We start from the raw sequence: 18,516 nt of genomic DNA, 5'->3' as shown, positions 1-18,516 counted from the left end.
TTGCAACTCAGAGGGCAAGAAAATTGCTTTTAAATTAAATTTAAAAAAAACCAACTAAAAGCCTTGCATAATAGCATGTCTCGAGAAGGCTTTAGCGTTTTTCCTAAATATTGCAAGTCATAATAAGTCAGAGAGTTGGCAATAATCTCACATTTACAACACCCTCTGTTTTTTTGGGGGAGGCTGGGGGGCTATTTCCTATTTCATTGTTTCAGACTGTAACTTCTGATCAGTCTCAACTTTTCACTTCTAATAACCAGCATCCCCAGCATGACAGGAAAATACAATCCCTAAAATTTTGTTTCTCTAATAAAGATTCCAAGCTTTGTTTTGCAGATTTTATATTACACAGTGCAGAGAGCTCCATAATTATGTAACTACCTAAAGAAAGAAAGACCAAACAAACCAAACCAAAGGTACAAGTCATGAACTCTGGTGAATTAAATTTTGGCTTGTCCAGCCTGTTTCCCTCAGGTGTGGGCAAGGCTGACACCTAGTGACTAAATGCATTTATTCCTAAGAAGAAGAGCTCTGTGAAGAGGTTGCTGGAATCGATGCTGCTACAGTCAATCTTCCAGGGTTCGATTTAGTGAGTCTAGCTAGATAATTTCATGGAAGTTAGGTCCATAAAAGGCTATTAGCCAGAGGATAAAATGGTGTCCTTGGCCTCTGTTTGTCAGAGGCTGGAGAGGGATGACAGGAGACAAATTGCTTGACCATTGTCTTCGGTCCACCCTCTCTGGGGCACCTGGTACTGGCCACTGTTGGCAGACAGGATACTGGGCAAGATGGACCTTTGGTCTGACCCAGTACGGCCGTTCTTATGTTCTTAGTAAAGACATGCTAATTCAAACTGAAATTGAACTCCTATCAGTGCCAGTACTCCTGATTCAGGCAGAGTAAGGAAACTGACGGGAGCTTCCATCAACTTCCCACTGTGTGGATGGAGATTTAAGATACATTGACTCCAACTATGTAATTAATGTAGATGGATTTGCAGATCTTAAGTCAACTTGCCCCTTTAGTGTAGAGCGGGCCAAGGAGTTCTTGGTGTTCGGCAGCACCCCCTGGACTGAAGTGGCTTCCATCATATATAGGTTTTACAGTTTTGTTGAATGGCTTCAGCAAAAATTGTTCCAGTGCTATGGAATGCTAGCTCTGTGGAGGCTCAAAAGCTTCCCTCTCTCACCAACAGAAGTTAGTGCAATAAAATATATTCTCACCCACCTTGTCTCTTTATTCCTAATGGCCTTCTTATGTTTCAATGGGAATATTCTTTTTTTTTTTTAATAATAGTCCTACGTGTTAAGGCCTCACGCTGAGTCCTTCATTTAATTCTCTGAATCATAGTTGTCAATGTGACTGTTTTAGAAGGGTCTAGAACCGTGGGGTCTAACACATTAGCCATGAGCCACATGTGGCTATTTGGCCGGTTGTGTGTGGCTAGTTCACTATAGCAGTATCACTATAGTGGCTACTGCTTCAGAACTGGTTGGACACTGTGGTTCTAGAATACTCTTTTAAAGGTCAAGTTAAACTGCTTTTGGAAATTTGTTGAACTGGCTGTATTATCTTAATTATTTACCCTAGCTGACTGTATCAGCTTAATTTTTGAGGTGGGGAGGGGGCAGGAGGAGGCAGTTCCATCAGAGCAGGGGTGGGCAATAACTTTATGCTGGGGGGCCATTTCAGAAAAGTTTTAAGTGGCCCCTGGCCACACCAGAAGGGGCGGGGCCAGAAATTCCCTGCTTCCTCAGCCACAGACCATGATTGGTCTCAGGTTGGGGGAGTGCATGAAATCTTTGCCCCCCCCCCCACAAAGGTTCCCCCTAGGCGTCTATGGTCCTGGCTTTTGTCCTGAGGCCAATCAGGATTTGGAGGCTTCTAAGCACAGGCACTTCTAAGCATGGTGCTTCTAAGTACAGGATGGAGAAAACTTTGGGTGTTTCCCCCCTCCCCCACTGCCAGGCCCTGATTAGCCTGGGGATGCGCGCGAAGCCTTCTCTGACCCTGCCAGCAGTGCATGGCGCTTCTAAGCACCGCATGCTCCTTGCAGGGCAGGGCAGAGGAAACTTCATGTGCTCCCCACACCCCCAGGCCAATCAGGGCTTAGGGGCAGGGGAGTGCACAAGTACCCAGGAGCTTGTGGTACTTCTAAGCACTGCACGCTTCTGGCAGGGCAGAGGAAACTTTGTGCACTTCCTCCCGCCCCCAGACCCTAAATGGCTAGGGGGCTGAGGAGCAGCAGAGCCTCCGTGGGCTGAATCAATCTGCTGCGTGGGTTGAATCCAGCCCATGAAGGCCCTTTTGCCCACTCTTGCATCAGAGCATAATTGTTATATAATACAGGCAGTCCCCAACTTACGCGGATCCGACTTATGTCGGATCCGCACTTACGAACGGGGCTTTTCTCGCCCCGGAGCTCGCGGGCGGCGGGACCGCCCAGAGTGCAGTGGTCCTGCCACCGCATCCTCCGGGACGAGAAAAGCTGCTCCGGGTCTCCCTAGTGTGCTGGGGGGGACTCCCCAGCACAGCAGGGAGACCCGAGCAAAGCCGCACAGGCGGCGGGACCCCGCTGCCCGTGCAGCTTTGCTCCTTTGCCCCGGAGCAAAGCCGCACAGGTGGTGGGGTCCCCTGCCTCTGCGGCTTTGCTCCTGTCTCCCTGCTGTGCTGGGGGGGAGTCCCGCCCCAGCACAGCAGGGAGACCCGAGCAAAGCCGCACAGGGGAGACAGCAGGGAGACAGGAGCAAAGCCGCAGAGGCGGGGGATCCCACCACCTGTGCGGCTTTGCTCCGGGGCAAAGGAGCAAAGCCGCACGGGCAGCGGGGTCCCACCGCCTGTGCGGCTTTGCTTGGGTCTCCCTGCTGTGCTGGGGGGGGACTCCCCCAGCACAGCAGGGAGACAGGAGCAAAGCCGCAGAGGCGGCGGGACCTCTGCGCCTCCGCGGCTTTGCTCGGGTCTCCCTGGTCTGCTGGGGGGGAGGGGGCGCAGCTAGTGCGCCCCCCCAGCAGACCAGGCTTTTGTTGCGGGATGCCTGGGGTAGAGCAGCTGGGGTGCTGCCGGGTTGGTCCTGCGGACTCCCATCTAAGAGTACCAGAGGTTGGTGAGGTTTGCCCTCAGAATTCGATTAACAGGTCTATACTGTATTTCTAAATGCATCATATGAAAAAATAAAAAGTGCAGAGCCTTTTTTCCTAACCTAAAATTAAGGAGTCATTGGAATTAGATCTGAAAAGGGCTGTTTGAACTTTTAGTCCCTTTTAATGTGATTGTTCCTTGTTATATGTTTACGTGGGCTTTATTTAGCTTAGTTCTAAATGTACCAAATGAAGAGACTATCGTTGTAAAGATTTGTAGTGGCTTTTTTTAAGCTCTAGTTCATGGGTTCCCACATTGAGGGGCGTGCCCCCCTTTGGGGGGGTGAAGAAATTCCAGGGGGGAGCATGAGGTGACCCAGCCTCCCCCCGCCCCATCAAGTTTTGCTGTCCTGCTCAGTTCCTTTTTTTTTCTCAACAAGTTTTGCTGCTATTTTGGGGGGTGGAGGGGCATGAGGGTTTTTCAAAAATCTAAAAAGGGGGCATGATGCCCAAAAGTTTGGGAACCACTGCTCTAGTTGGAGTCCAGGCAGAAAGAGAGCTCAGAAAAGTTCTAGGCTGAAAGACTATTCTGACACAGAGAATAACATTGTTACTCTTTATTTAATTAAAGCTCCTCAGTCAGAGTTAGAAGAAAATAACTCAATTATGTAATTCTTTACTTTCATTGCATGACTGTGAAACTGCCTGATTTCATCCTTGCACAGGCTGTTAAATTAAACCCACAGAACAGCTAGAATGGGGAAGTGACTTTACCAACTTCAAAACCACAACAAAACTTAAAATCTAGAGTGGAGTACACGTCCACTAATTTACTCAATGGAGTGATAATGTATGTATTGTTTTCATTGAGGAAGGGGATAAAGATGACTGTAGCTTCATACTTAGTTTTTGAGGAACATTTAATTTAAAAGCTTCAGAGAGGTAGCTGAGTTAGTCTGTCACAGGAAAAACTTAAAAAACAACAAATAGTCTAGTAGAACCTTAAAGACTAACAAAACATGTAGATGGTATCATGAGCTTTCGTGGGCACAACCCACTTCTTCAGATATTCAGATTTAATTTAAAAATATTACCACAAATTGGAAAGCTCTTACCAAAGAGGAGAAAATGCGAAAGTCCTATATAAAGCAGGGGAAAACCACCATTGTGTCTTTGGCAGAATACTTCTGAGATTATTTCATTAGTGTGGAATTAGAAAAATACCCCTCTTTCTAATTCAATCCTCCGGAGTAATTAATGGAGCACCCTTACCAGGAGCTTAGCTATCTTCTCCCTTCATTTAAGAGTCCCATTAGACAAAAGTAATCTTTAGTTAAACCTTTCAGTAGATCTCTCTGACTACGTACTCTCACACTAATATGGGGGCCACACAAGGTTTACAGGATCGGTCAGGAAAGGCTTTCCATGTCAACTGATCCCCATCTAGACTGCCACTTTTTGCCAGCAAAGTGCCACGTCAGCAAAAAGCAGTGGCCATTTCTATTCAAATGAAGCCGGGATATTTAAATCCCCACTTCATTTGCAATAGCAATATGCCTAATCTACATCCCTTTGTCGGCAGAGGGGTGTAGTTTAGGGTGTGTCTAGAGTACAGAGTTTTGTCGACAAAAGTGGACTTTTGTCGACAAAACTATACCTGCGTCTACACTACCGCTGAGTTCTGTCAACATAATGTCGACAGAACTCAACAGTTTTGTCGACGCTGGTAAACCTCATTTTACAAGGCATAACGCCTTCTGTCGACAGAGTTCTGTCGACAGAAGGTGTTAAATGCATGTAGGGTTGTGTCTAGACTACGGGGTTTTGTCGACAAAGCAGCTTGCTTTGTCGACAGAACTGAATGTAGTCTAGACGCTCTTTGTCAAAAACTTCTGTCAACGAAACCCTGTAGTCTAGACGTACTCTAAGACACACCCTTAGGGTATGTCTACACTACAGCACTAATTCGAACTAACTTAGTTCGATTAAGTTAATTTGAACTAAGCTAATTCAAATTAGCGCATCTAGACTTAAAAACTAGTTCGACTTAGCGTTTTGCTAATTCGAACTAGCATGTCCACACTGACTGGACCCTGAACCGAGGTTAAGGATGGCCGGAAGCAGTGCCGGCAGGGCATCAGATTAGGACTTAGAGCGTGGAGCTGCTGTCTCAGGCTAGCCGAGGGCTGTGCTTAAAGGGACCCGACCCCCACCCCGGACAGACAGTTCTCAGGGGTTCCCCACTTGCAAAGCAGTCCTGGCTTGGAGTGCCCTGAGTGCCCACACTGGGCACATCACAGCACTCGGCCATCAGACCGGCTGCACTTACCGCAGGCTGCCATCCGGGGGGAGGGGCAATCAGGGGGCTGCAGGAGAGCTTCCACCCCGAGGAGCCCACAGAGCCACCCCAGTCCTCATCGGGGGCTCGTACCCCATTCCTCCGTCACCTCGTTCCACTTACTCCTCCCTAGCCCCCCCTTCCTGATGTACAAAATAAAGGACATGTGTGTTCAAAAATAGAAACTCTCTTTATTGAACAAAACTCGGGGAGACTGGGAAAAGGAGGTGGGAGAGGGGAAGAGAAAGGGTAGAAGAGGGGAGGGCAACTAAAATGATCAGAGGTTTGGAAGAGGTTCCATATGAAAAGAGGATAAAGAGACTGGGACTTTTCAGCTTAGAAAAGAGACTGAGGGGAGATATGACAGAGGTCTATGAAAGCATTAGTGGCGTGGAGAGGGTGCATAAAGAAAAGTTCTTCATTAGTTCCCATAATATAAGGACTAGAGGACACCAAATGAAATGAATGGGTAGCAGGCTTCAAACTAAGAAGAGAAAAGTTCTTCTTCACAAAGCAAATAGTCAACCTGTGGAACTCCTTGCTGCAGGAGGCTGTGAAGGCTACAACTAGAACAGAGTTTAAAGAGAAGTGAGATTAAGTGATGGAGGTTGGGTCCATGGAGTGGTATTAGCCAGGGGGTAGGAGTGGTGTCCCTGCCCAAAGTTTGTGGAAGGCTGGAGATGGATGGCACGAGACAAATGGCTTGGTCACTGTCTTTGGTCCATCCCCTCCAGGGTCCCTAGGGTTGGCCGCTGTCGGCAGACAGGCTACTGGGCTAGATGGACCTTTGGTCTGACCCAGGACAGCCATTCTAAGCTCAGGGCTCAGGGTCGGGGGTCTCACTGGACCACCTTGATTTTCATGCAAACCAGCTCCTGGGTGGCCAGGCTGGCAGCTCTCCTGCCCTAAACGGCCACTTTCCTGTGCCTAGTGCGGAGGTCGTGGATGAGGTCCACGATGTCCGCACTAGATCAGGTGGGCGCCCACCTCTTGCGGCCCCAGGCAGGCTCCCGGGAGCCGTCAGCCTGGTCCCGGGAAGAGGCAGAGGGCTGGGTGGCAGCAGGTGGCTGGCTCGATCCGTGCCAGGTGCAGGGTCTGCTGGCTGGGTGCTGGCAGGCTTGCACCTGGCATGGGCACCGTAGCCAGCCTGTGCCCCTTTAAGGGCTCCGTGGCCGGGAGGGGGGGCAGAAGAGTTTCCCTGGTGGTGCCCAGAGTGGCCACCAGGGCAAGCTGGGGAGGGCTAGCCTCCCACTAGTTTGAATTAAGTGGCTACACAGCCCTTAATTCGAACTAGTTAATTCGAACTAGGCATTAGTCCTCGTGGAATGAGGTTTACCTAGTTCGAACTAAGTGCTCCGCTAGTTCGAATTAAGTTCGAACTAGTGGTTTGCATGTGTAGCGCCTATCAAAGTTAATTCGAACTAACGTCTGTTAGTTCGAATTAACTTTGTAGTGTAGACGTACCCTTAGAGACTAACAAATATATATAGTATCATGAGCTTTCATGGGCAAAACTCACTTCTTCAGATCCTGAGAAACCTCTCTCTGAACTCTTGCAGTATAATTTGACATAAAAAGTTTGATATTTTGGCAGAGAGATTGCAGTACTTTCTTTGACAGAAACTTCTGTCAAATTACATTGGAGGAGGCATTTATACAAATTATATACTTACACAGAAAAGACCTCTCTACATCATGGTCTCTAAAGAGAAAATGTTTTCAAATTGGTAAATTTCATTAAGAACACTAGGGGGAGATGTTACGCCAGGCTTTCTATTTCATCCTGGAATTGTTCTTCTTGCCTTTTGGCTGTGCTGGTATGCAGTTTGATTTAGTTTTTGATGAAGTATTGCTATGAATGGGGAAAACAATACCATATATAGCAAGTCTAGTTAAAACAAACAAAAACAACCTGAAAACTATTTTTACAGAAAACCAGAAAACCTTATTTAACAATATACTAGGGGGCTGAACCACCCCCTCGCCCCAGCTCACTATGCTCACCCCCCACCCCGCCCCCTGGAGCACCAGGGAGGGGGCTGAGGGAGGCTGCACAGCTCCTGTCCTTCCAGGGAGCACAGGGAAGGAAGGAGGCCATGGGGCTCTTGCTCCCCGATTAGAGGGGAAGGAGAAAGCACTGGGAGCATCAGATGGTGGGGAGGCCATTTGGCTCCCTCTTACTCCTCCCACCCTGGAGTACCGGGAAGGTGGGAATGGAGAAGGCCACGGGGCTCTCACCCTCCTGAGCTGTGGGGAAGCAATGCCACTCCTATCTCCCCGCCAGCGCTGGGTTGAGGGGAGGCTGTGCTGATCCAGCCCCCCCACCATGAGCACCGGGGAAGGCTACACAGCTCTGCTCTCCCAGGAGTACTGGAGAGGGGGAGGCTGTGTGGCTCCTGCCCACCCAACTCTACCCCTCTGCACTGGGGAGGCCGCATGGCTGCCATCTCCAAGCACCAGGGAAGGAGGGAGGGAGGATACTGGGTAGTGGAGTGGGGATGGGTTGCAGGATGCAAAGTTACATGCTGAGGTCACTCTGTTGTCCTTCAAGAAACGTTTTATAAATATATATATATAGAGAGAGAGAGAGAGAGAGAGAGAGAAATTTGGAAATACCCCTGCCCAGAATTTATTGGTTTTGGTTTTTTGGTTTTTTTGGTTGTTTTGTTTTGTTATTGACCATGACAGCTTAACATTTTCAGTCAGATACATGTGAATGAGGCAAACATATTCTGGGAGAGCTTCTAACAGAGAATGCTAAATAAATGGGAATGTAACTGCTGCTATGTTTCCTTGCATTAAGAACTGCAATCACTAAGGCTATCTGAACAGTCAAAAATGATAAGATGACTACAATGAACTAATTAAATTCTGAGTGAACCACTGAAAAAAACACTATTAAGATAATACACCAGGGCCCTTAGCAAAGATGCATTTCCTTCCTCTGCTTTTTTATCTACTATGTATTTGAGAGAATTTATCTGTCTGTGTGTGAGTCTGTCTGTGTGTCTGTTTGATCAAGAGATCCTCCTAAATGGTAAGAATTGGGACCACCAAATTTGGTATGCAGCTTCCTCTTATCATACCTTAAATCAGGATAAGGGTTTGGTTGTGCCAGGAAAATGGGATATGCCTGGAATGGGCTTGCTTCTCATATAACCATACAGAAACACCAGACTGGCGAAAGGGGCTGGCTGGAGGTGTGTCCCCCACCCCCATCCAGGTCTGCCCTAGCCCTGAGCACATTAATATAATGTGAGTTGGTAGATATTGATACTGATGCACTCCCTTTCAATAGTGTCCTCTTTTTTGAAAGTTCAAATATGGTAAACCTAGCCATGGGACATTATGCTGCATGATCCATTACGCTGCACAACTGTTTCTGTGATCTCCAGTGGCACAACTGTTCCAGCACATACGTATTTTCCGTGTAGTTTGGGCAGTTGTCTGAGAAGAGTGATATCCATGTGTCCATTACTAAATAGACAGTGAGGTATGTGCTCATTCTTTATAATACAGCACAGCAGAGATGGGACTGGTTGTGTGTAGACTGTTTCTAGATCTCAACTTTCCCCAAAGTTGATGAGCTTTGAATTTTGGGTTCTGCTTTGAGTGCATTATAAAAATATGTTCAGTTCGGTTCTAGTTCTTTTGGGAGGATTAGGGTGCTAGTGGTTTTGGATTCTTTCATTCTGGATGGTGGCCGGCCTTAGCCAACTTTACTGCCTCTCTGAAAACCACTGAGACATGCATGTGAAAAGAGATGTGTTCTATACATGTTTTCCATTTTCTTTAAGAAAGTGTAGCAAAGCCCTTAAAATTCCCTTCCTAAAACTTCTTTACCATCAGCAGCAATAGGCCATTTTCTATGTCCTGAATTGCAGTCAAGTCTAATGGAAAACAACTATCTGTGCAAGAGATGATCAGCGTTGGCATCTTGGGTTTTGGTACAATTAAGTGTCTTCTGTGATTAACTTAAAGACCTGTGATTAAAGAAACCTTCCACTGATAACAGAGCCAGCTGGTTTACTAACTTGGAAGAGAGAGCTCCAGAGCAAGATCTGTATTTGATTTTGTTCTCACTTTTGTTTGTATGTTTAGAGATACCATGATAGGTGCTAACTGTACATTGCATGGACAAATATAGACTTGTTTTATTTCTGGCTGATGAGTAAAAGCACTTGCTAGTTAAAGTGCAAAACCTAAGATGGTCTCTTTCAAAACCACACATGTGATGCTGTGCACTTTCAGACAATATCTGGTTTGGAGCTGGACAAGGGAGGTATGCTCTAACTAACTTATGCTAGACACTGTATAGTGCCCACATGGGATCTTCATTTTCCCCTTCTGCTTGATTTAGACTTTTCAGTAGAAATTCTTTTAGGGTGTTTGGAAATGTAAGGCTATATTCTTATATCACTAGACAGAAATTTTTCTTTCATACTGCATAAGGGAAAAGCCACTGGGAGCTCAGTGCCTGCTTCTGCCTTATGAATGGGAGAGAAAAGCCATCTTCTAGCAATGCATGGCCAGGACTAAATACCTAAGAGGTCCCTTCCAGCCTTAAAAATCTAAAATACTGGACTGAAACAAACAGCAAAGGTAGAACTTAATTATTTCTTACAGATAGTGTATGACCCAAGCCACTGTGAACAGCAATGTCAGTAAGAAACGGACTTGCCATTTAATACACCCAAAGGGCAGGGAGGCCAACAGCCTTGCTGGACCCCTGGGCAAAGTGTGGGGGGGGGACTGGCTCTGTACATAGGAAGGAATGGGGCATCAGGCAAAGGGGGCAGAACCAGAGCAGCCAGCCATCAGTTCTACCCAGCAATCTGGAGGCAATTTAAAGGGTCTGAGGCTCTGAGGGCTGCTTCAGCCACAGTAGCAGCATCAGCAGCCCCAGTACCTTTTGAATCACTGGCCTCCGGGCTAATTGCCCCCTGCCCCACCACCCCAGGTCAGGCCAGAAGACTGTTACAGAGTGGGGAAAAGGCAGCCCCAAAAAGCATAAAAGGCCTGCTAAGTAGGGGTGAAAGGCTGCAGGACAATTAGCAACTGACAGAGACTAGACCAAGGCAAATTAGAGCCAGCTGACTCCACTTCAGGCCTGCTGGAGGCCTTTAAAATCCTCCCCAGTTAGACGGTCCGGGAGGGAGGGAGGGAGAAGATGAAGAAGAAAAAAAAAACCCAAAAAAACAGAGTTTGAGATAAAATAATACTAGTAGTTAGAAACAGCAGGGAAGGGAGTCCCAGAAGGAGTGGCTGGGCTTCCTACAGCAAACCCTCCCTGGCAAAGGGGGAAGGCTACCCACCCAACACTGGCCAGGGAAAGAGGAGCCCTTGCCCACAGCCCCTTTGTGACCCTATTGGTGGTCCTGCCAAAAGGCCAGATAGTCCACAGTCGAAGTCTAGCTTTGGGGATGGAGGGCAAAAGTGGAAGGGCACAAGGATCTGCTCACTTGTTATCTCTGCAATCTCTTTTATGTTTGGACAGTTACAGATAAGAGTTCCTACTGACATAAAAGGGGATATGAGGTGAAAGACAGTATGCACTACACCTCATGAGAAGGTGGCATACATTGTTTCCCATTGCAGCTCATTGTATTCAGGTTATCTCCTATATACTGTGGATTTATACTATGGTCAGTGAAATCATTAGCTTCCTGAAAAGGACTGTGCAGGTCTATCAGACTATAGCTAAATGTTGAATAAGACTAAAGAAAATACCCCACATCTACACGCTCAGCAAGTATCATTGACTGTTGCCTGGTTTCTAGTCAGGGCTACATCAGCGGAGCTTCATTTGAAAAATGGTCCAGGTTTGAAGAAAAGTTCCCAAATATTAGTGAGCCTGGCCTCAGTTGAGTTCTCACAGCTCAGTTCCAGTATTGTCAAGGAAGATCAAAATCTGCTCAGAGAGTTGATAAAACGATTTCATTGACTTCATCATATCGTTTAATAATAAAGCCATGCTATATGGAAACAGATGGAGATTCATAACAAAAACACCAGTGTAAATTCAATGACTCATTGAAAAATGTCTCTTGTAACGTAGGGAAAATCTTGGCTGAAGCAACCTTCTGGCTTCTTATTTGTTTCAGGGTCATATGAATTGGCAGAGAATGTCCTAATCTTTGTTCCGAGCACCCAATTTGACAACCTGTCCAGAGTCAGAATAACCCTGGTCTCACAGTTTTTCCTCGAGTCTCCTGCTGAGAGTAAAATATGGCTGTCCTGCAGTTTGTACAAGGTTTTTAAAATGTCATGAGATGTCACGGTCCATAGAAAGGGAATACAGTGTTCTGCTTGCTGTGAAACAGAAAAAAAGCCAACCAAACTGGTTCCTTCCTCCTAAGTACATAGTAACCAATGCACAGCTAAGTCTGAGGGAAACATTTTAAAATCTCAGTTTAGTTACAAAGAGTATTCTTGAGATACAGGTTTATTCTCTCCTGTGTGTGTGCATATTACTCCCCTTACTTTGAGTTCAGCTAATACCCGGAGGGAAAAGTAAACCATGACTTCAGTGCAAGGTTAATTGGTTATAGCATCTATCTTGCTGTGTTTCTTTGTATGGAGCACTCCAGAAAATGTAATACGTGTCTGCTGGAGAAATCATGCTGTCCAAAAGCTCTATGTATTCCAAGGCACTCTGAGCATAGCTATGAGACTTGAGTCCTAAACTGTGCTGTCTCTACAGGATCACAGACCTAAGCACAAAAATAGAGAGGTCTGAGTAGGTTGGTCATTGACAAGAAGATGAAAACATAACTGAGAATGAAATATGGTAACACTTTGCTTATGGCAAATGAGTGTAGCGTTGCTTATTCCTAATGCTGCTGTGTGTTCCTACAAGTTTCCTCTTCTCTTCCCTTGCCCTGCCCCCCCAAGTCCTAGGGCTACGTCTACATTGGCAAGATTTTGCGCAAAAGCGGCCACTTTTGTGCAAAAACTCGCTGCCTGTCTACACTGGCTGTGAGTTCTTGCACAAGAACACTGACGTTCTAATGTAAGAAATCAGTGCTTCTTGTGCAAGAACTATGATGCTCCTGCTCAGGAATAAGCCCTCTTGCACAAGTGTTCTTGCGCAAGAGGCCAGTGTAGACAGGCAGCATGAATTTCTTGCGCAAGAAAGCCCGATGGTTACAATGGCCATCGGAGCTTTCTTGTGCAAGAGAGCATCTACACTGGCATAGATGCTTTTGCGCAAAAGCACATCTCTTGCGCAAAAGCACATGCCAGTGTAGACGCTATCTTGTGCAAATACTCTAGTGCAAAAACTCTTGCGTTAAAGGGTATTTGCGCAAAATTTTGCCAATGTAGACGTAGCCTATGGCTAGTTGCCATGGTGTCAGAATGCATGTGTGTGGAGCTCTGTGTGCACTGGGTTTGGGTGACAAGCTGGAATGATGTCTCAGTTAGAGAATGACAATGCATTTTCAGGATGGAAAAATAATAGGATGGATTCTGAGCCCTGTCCAGCAGCACAAAGGGGGCTGGGAAAGATGGCCTAAATGAGAGTCCCTCTGAATGGGGATTCTTCAGCTCGTGCAAAAGTAATGTTCAGCTCTACATTTCGCTTGGGGAGCAATGGTTAGTTCTGGATTTCTGAGGTGCTCAAAGATACCGTAAAACAATCTTTGTCCCCATCCTGGATTATACCAATCAAAGCATACACATAGTGAAGATTCTGGGTCCAGAAGTTTATTTTGCTGTCCAATAACTTTCTGATTCTGAAAATGGGGCATGACAGTTTTGCCTTTTGTTAGCTGGGGAAAATCATAGCACATTCTTCTGATTTATCTCTTTAGGCTCAGCCATGACTAGTTTCCATCAGAATAGACATCTTTTCCATGGAAAATTAACGTGCCTTTTGCCCAAAGCTACTTCAGTCTGCAAACTCTACAACACTCTGCCCAGTTGCATATTACCTCAACACATTGGGTGTCCTCTGTTACTTTAGATGCCCTTGTGATGGCTGTTCACACCACCCCTCACCTGAAAGGATTAGCTGAAACAAAAAACAGGACTATGTAGCACTTTAAAGACTAACAAGATGGTTTATGAGCTTTCGTGGGCCAGACCCTCTTCCTCAGATCAAATAGTGGAAGAAAATTGGCATGACCATATATTCCAATTTTCTTCCACTATTTGATCTGAGGAAGTGGGTCTGGCCCATGAAAGCTCATCACCTTATAAACCATCTTGTTAGTCTTTAAAGTGCTACATAGTCCTGTTTTTTGTTTCAGCTAGACCAGACTAACAAGGCTACATTTCTATCACTGAAAGGATTAATGAGCTTGATAGGCCAGGCAAGGCAGCTGGCAGTAGAGGAAGTTTGCAGTGAGGAAGCCTGAAATCACTTGAGTGAAAGGAGGAAACCCTTGGGATCCAGACCCTGAAGGAAGAGTTGATTCAGAAGGGTGGTGGAGCAGAATCCTGCAAGAGGTGGAGTAGAAGAAAGCTCAGGGAAACTACAGCAAGGTGGGATGTTGCAGACCTTGTCTTCTGATAGAGGGTTCATGATCTGGAACTGAAATAGAGGGCAGGCCTGGGTTTCTCTCTTAGACACTAGGAACATGGTGCAGTCAAGGCAGTGGATTTGAAGATGCATGGGATGTCAGATCTTTGATACCCCTGGAGAGGGAAAACACTTCACCCTGGTCTACACTAGGGAGTTATTTCTAAATAATAACAATTGGAGTGTCCATACTGCCAAGCCTGTTATTTCAAAATAAGGGGCTAGTTATTTTGAAATAATAACTACTGCTTTCCATGAAGAACAACCCTTACTTCAAAATAGTTATTCTGAAATAGTCTTGGTGTAGACACTCCACTGCTGCTATTTTGAAATAACTACTCTCCAGAGTCATTCAAAGTAATTTCTCCCCAGTGCTTCCTGGGGCTTAAGTTGAGGTAGCACATCCACATTAAGGGAGCCTTCCTCAGGCCAATTTTGAGGCTTTTCAAATAAGTAATTTTGAAATAATTTCCTAGTGTAGCCATGCCCACAGGGACCTAGCCTGAGAGCCACACTGTGAAGAGGGAGTTACTGAGTCTCAAAAGGAGAGAGTAACCTGAGCAGCAGAGAGGTGGCAGGGTGTTCAAATGAGAGTTGGGAATAGGGGTCCGATGAGGCAGAGCTATTCTCCAGAGTAGCTAGGACCCCAGTACATGACCTAGGCAAAATGGGTGACAACCTAATAACGCTGAATGTTTTCTGTAGTGCACATAGCTCCCAGTAAGCACAGGGTCTGTTTCATTCTGCAGTGTAAAATGTTCTCCCTTTGATTGTATCAATGTCATAGTTGGCATGTGAATTCTTCTGTTTCTTGTGGAGATTATTAATATAAGTGCAGCTGAGACAACTTCACTTTTAAGGGTGATTACATTCTTATAAATGGCTATAGTTCCTTTCCTGAGCCCTTCTGTGTCAAGATGACAAGTTGCTTATTGGTGTAGGAAATCTACACAGCAACACTGAGAATGTTTATTGTAGATGGGGAACTTTTGCCCTGTGAAGTCACCTCCTACTAGTCACCAGTAGGTTTCTGATATTCTATCACAGGAAATTCCTGGTGGTCCACAAAAGCAGTCCCCTGAGTGCAGCTGGTACAGGGGGAAAAAAGTGCTGCACTAAATTGTAAGGACTGAGGCTCAGTGTCCAGTGTGGAACCTAGCACCTGTGCCCTGCAAAATGCAAACCCTGTGCTCTGCAGACAATGTTAAAATGAGCTAAATAGGGAGCAAAGGTCAAGTGAGCCATTATTGTACTGCATTTTATGCAAACAAAAAAAATGCATTAGAGGATGTGCTTTGTGTTCCAACAAGGCACTGTGAGATTATATTTAGGCTTCAGAGCTTTGAAGCCCATGGTAACACCACTGTATAATCACATCTCTTGATGTTAATGAGGAAGTTATAAGGCACTCCATCTAACCAAACAATGTAGGAAGAGTTAGAAATCTCTTCAGAGCATGACAGCAGCTTTAAAGGCCTTGGGGCTTAGTTGGATTAGACCACTAGCTTCATTTTCAATACTTGAATATTTCTGCAAAGAAATTAAACATCAGATTAGCAATATATTATTCCACTTCAAAATGCTTTGTCATCTCCATGGTAGTTTTGCCAGTGAACTCCTTTTGCCTCCACTCTGTTTTCTTCTGCGCACACATGGAGGACAGTTGGATGAACCTTATAAATCTGCAGAGTAGCGAGCCTCTGCAGAGAGCTTGGGAGCATCCTTGATTTCCAAAGTGAATGGGTGGGGAGAGTGTAGAGGACTTTGCACAGGGCATGTGGTACTTCACAGGATCATGCCCTTTATGATTCAAAGTTAGCTGCTGGCTGCTGAATGACATGAGGCTTTTCTTTACCTTTAGGGACAGAGTATGGTTCCTCTGTAGCACTCTCAACACCTGCTGCTTCAGAGAGTAAAAGACAATGTCTAGTAATGGACAGCAGGTTTCTAGACTCTCTAGAGTACTGAAATTCAGCAGCCAAGACAGGCCTATAGTTTGGTTTTTAACTTGAAAGAAGTGATATCTTATTAGGTGTGATGTCTGGATAAAATAAGAACTGCCTCAAACTTAGCCCACCCTTAGAACATAAATACAAAGCAAACTTTCTGTGTCTGGCTGTGAACTTTTTTTTGTCCCTCTAGGTTTTCACTAAAATGTTCCGATTATTTTCATGGTATTTGGGATTGGACTAAAATCTCAGAATACAATGATTTGTGCAAAATGCCCATGTGATTTGGGGGAGGCGGGTGTCGAAGCACTGCACTCAGCAGGAAGGCATTATTACGAGTATCTGGGCTCAGGGTTGCCCCACGTCACCTGGAGAGGTCAAGTCCAGAGGGAAGGACAAAAGAGGAAAAGACCAGCTCAGCACAGGGTTCATGAGGAGGAAAGAACCATTGGGCTGGCTCCTTAAAAGAAGGCCTGGGTAGCATTAGGGCCTGTCCTGGAGCTTCCTGAAAGAAAGACTGGCTGGGACCTGGGGCTAACCCATGACTGCTAACACCAAAGCCTCCCTGGGCCTGGTGTGGGATTTTTACAAGTGCTTTTACATGGAGCTTTTTCTTTTGGCATCTGCCAAATGCCCCTGGGTGGAAAGGCCTAGAGGGAAGCCATAGTAGGAGGCAGCCCATGGAAGAAATGGTGGGTCTGAGCAGACCATAGCTGTTTATTACAGGGTTCCTGGGGTTGCAGCAAAGGTGTCCAGTCTGCCCAATTGGGAAAGCTGGCAACCCTAGGCTGGGCTGGAACCCAGAGCAGTGAGAAGGCCTGGGTTTCTTACCAGCCCATTGACAAAGATGGCACAAAAGCCTCAGGGGTAAGATCTGGAAAGGGCTGTTAAGACTGGAGTCAGATGGAAGATCTGGTGAGGAAGCTGCTGAACTATAGGATCTCTAGCACTCTGCCAGCCCCAGAAGGAGCGGGACCATATGTGACCCAGCCAGAAGGTTGAGTCACAAAAGTAGACTATCAGGACTGCTGTCAGCATGAGGAGCACAGACCCAGCTACACCAAGCCCTGCTGTGAGGGACTGTGCTGCCTAGAGAGACACTTTATCACAGCTTGGTTTTGGGAGAAGTTGAGTTTGATTTTTTGGCTGTGCTATTCTGCAACCTCTCCAGGAAGGGAAGGTCTGGGAGTGGAGAAATGGTTCTGTGGATGGCATGGGTGGTCACAAGCACAGTGTTACCCTGCAGCATGTTAATGTTAATCTGAAGCTCTCAACAGGAAAGTTCCATTTAAAAAAATGACTGCTGTCTATCACAATTTTTAAAACTGTGACATAAGCACTTTTGAAAAGTGTATCCCTTATTTGAAAAGAGGCACATGTAAGACAGCAGCACATTCACTGTCCTGCAGTCTCAACCGAGCCACAATCTACCACTCCCCTTCCCTCCTCACATACAACTTCCAGGAAAACTTGCAAAAGAAAAGGCATATTAGGGTAGGAGGAGACCTACTTTACATTTTCTGCCTCCTATTCAACACAATGCTATACAATGTACAGGATGCAGGTATCCCAAGGCACCTCACACAATGCAACCCAATAAAAGCACACGCGCACGCGCACAAACACACACAGAAAAAACAAACCCACTCTACCATAGCAAAGTTATAAAACAAACCAAAAGAAAAACTCTGAGAAATGTTATGTAAGGAAGTCTCCCAGGAGAACTCTTCTTTGGGGAATGGGGATGAGCAAGGACTTTAAGCACTTCAAGACCGGTGCTATCTATTTTGTATCAAACTCTTGGGCTGGAGACTCTGCATCAGCCAAGAAGCATGTGGTGCTCTTGAAGAGTTGGAAACAAAGGTGATCTTTTGTGCTATCCCCAATTCCCTATCTAATCTGCTATGGGCTGACTCCTCAGTGCAGATTAGAGCAGCCTCCAGGATTTCACCAGCTCGAAAAGGCCGTTACAGCTTCTGTGAAATCACTATGGAAGAGCAGAGTCTTGGCCACCCTGTCTCTCAGCCAACCCCCGTCTATGTTAGCAGCTGGGAGAGGAGTGTGGAGTGTATGGGTGCTATTACAGCAACTCTAGGCCACTTAAGGATCCCCTGCTTAGGAGAGGGGACAAAACAGTGTCCAAAGGTAGGGTGCAGCGAGGCTGGAACACAACTCGGGATCAAAGATTGTCAGCATTAAATGAATATATAAAAGCCTAATAAAGTTTTCTTTCTCTTTGCAGATGTATTCCATCCTATTTCCAGAGTGGTGCTCTTCAGGTGACCTACCTGGAGTAGATCCTGGTCTCCATTCTGTCCCTTATATAATTAACTGGTAACAGCATTCAGGTAGTACAGAAGTAAACACTATGTTGGGAGCAGTATGTCTATGTTAACCACTTGACTAGAAGTTAAATAGAATAGTGTCATCTTAGGGAAGGGCTTTTTAGGGTTGCCAGGTGTCTGGTTTTCACCTGGGCAGTCCGGTAATTGCATCTTCTGTCCAGTAAAATATATATATATATATATATATTTTCTGTTTTTCTTGGATGGAAGGCCGGCAGGAACATTTCTCTCCTGCCACATCTGGTGGGGGGAGCAGGGAGCATGGGAATTTAAAGGCACTGTG

This window comes from Pelodiscus sinensis, chromosome 2, assembly GCF_052426305.1.
Source record: "Pelodiscus sinensis isolate ZL-2025 chromosome 2, ASM5242630v1, whole genome shotgun sequence".
Classification (NCBI taxonomy): Eukaryota; Metazoa; Chordata; order Testudines; family Trionychidae; genus Pelodiscus; species Pelodiscus sinensis.
This window is presented reverse-complemented; position numbering follows the sequence as displayed.